The following is a 1,740-nucleotide window of genomic DNA, read 5'->3' as shown; positions in this document are numbered from 1 at the left end:
GGGGGGGTATGGGACACAAAGTTAGGAGGACATTTCGGCTGATGTCACTAAAAAGGCTAAAAAGGTGACCCACTGTTTCTTTTTCAATAAATGTGTTATATCCACCTTTTGCTGAGGTCGGCACAATACCTATTATCTGAAGGCGTTGTCACGTTGTACTTTAGGACTATATAGTAGTGAGTATAGTAGAGCTCACATCTCCATAGAATTGTCCTTAGTAACTGGTTGAAGTTTATTCTTAAGTAACTGGTAAAAGTTTATTCTATGCCATCCAGTATGGCGGCATTAGCCATCGCCTTGAAGCTCGGAAAAAATCACTTGATTCTCTCATTTTTTCGTGTTCTGTGGGTCTACTATAAAGCCGAGGTCTCTTATTGACTTCCATTCCGAAACATAACATCACTCGTGACAGCGTTCTGCGGAGTGCGAGCACACAAGCCCATTTCTCGCATTGTTTAACTCAAGGAGTTCTATCTTGACCTCTGGCGAGGGTCGCCCTGTGGAGATGTATCACTCTTGTACCACATCTCTAATCTTATCTCTTCTCCTCGCTTTGTCTGATATTTGTTTGAGAAAAAAATATCGATCGTGTCTGTCCAGCACTTGTATTGTCACCGAGTCCTCCTTTAGTGAAAGATCTCTTACAATAAAACGAGGATGAGTCAGGAACGACAGAAAAAAGAGGGGTGTGCTATCGAGCGAACTGTGGTGAAAGCTACACAAGAGAATGGGTTAGTGAGTTGAGTGTTTAATTTCCGTTAAGACTTGATTTACCTTTAGAAATGTTCCCTACTCCTTTTGACCTTCCGCTTCATTGAACCTGACGTGCAGTCATCTTGCTAAAGAAAGCACGCAATGATGAATGCCGTCACAATACGAGAAGGCAATCGCTATAACTTTACAGCTTTAGAGGGATAAATATTGTTTGTGAAGTTATTGGACATCGTGAGTTGCTCCACATTCTGAGAAGATTTATACTTTTAGTATGTATATATGTCCAAATTGCTTGGGGGTTTTTTGGGTTTTTTTTTTTAGAGGTTTGATGTAGTAGTCTCGGGATAACTTTTGTGTTACTTCCTTACATCTTTCCGGGTGCACGGCCTCCCCCCCCAAAAAAAAAAATACAACAAAATCACAGTCGGTCGCTACTTCATACTGAAAAACTAAAGGCTTCAGTGTGCGAGCCTGAGGCGAATCTTAAAACAAATTGTAAGGCATGAGCTACGGTATAACTAGACGCACAAAATATCGAAATTATTTCTTTTGGTGAAATTTTAGAGTCCATTTCTTTCCTTGCTTTCTTTTATTATGAGGTTTGTTATAGAACATCCCTGTGGTATAAGGTGTTCCACAATTCCTGTCAGCTCCAGACTCATGATTTCTACACTGTATAAAACACGTTGGGGTGAAAAAAAAACCCTAGAATTTTCTACTCTCTGAACACTTTGTGAACTTTAGCTTTTCGTTATTTCAGGAAGCATTTTATCCCAAACAGTCATGTGACACTTGTTGAAGAATTCAAAACAAACTTATGAAGCCTCTTGATCTGGAGTTATCAGTTGAAGTTGTAAATTTGCTGATGTTCAAGGCCTGTGGAAGACAACGTAAAAGAGCAAAAATTAGTATTTAAAGAGATCACAGAGGTACATGAACGAAATACAGACAGACAGACAGACAGACAGACAGACAGACAGACAGACAGACAGACAGATAGATAGATAGATAGATAGATAGATAGAT

General features: G+C 39.6%; 1 long non-coding RNA gene across 1 annotated transcript in view; it reads right to left on the bottom strand.

Moving 5' to 3' along the window:
• The window catches only part of LOC118477312, a 79,927-nt gene that overhangs the window by 41,807 nt on the left and 36,380 nt on the right, over positions 1 to 1,740 (bottom strand). The window contains exon 2 of the long non-coding RNA XR_004858280.1: positions 1,530 to 1,590. This is a non-coding gene — a long non-coding RNA (uncharacterized LOC118477312). The remainder of the gene's footprint in view (positions 1 to 1,529; positions 1,591 to 1,740) is intronic.

The sequence above is a fragment of the Aplysia californica genome, unplaced genomic scaffold, assembly GCF_000002075.1.
Source record: "Aplysia californica isolate F4 #8 unplaced genomic scaffold, AplCal3.0 scaffold00062, whole genome shotgun sequence".
NCBI classification, from domain to species: domain Eukaryota; kingdom Metazoa; phylum Mollusca; class Gastropoda; order Aplysiida; family Aplysiidae; genus Aplysia; species Aplysia californica.
This window is presented reverse-complemented; position numbering and strand designations above follow the sequence as displayed.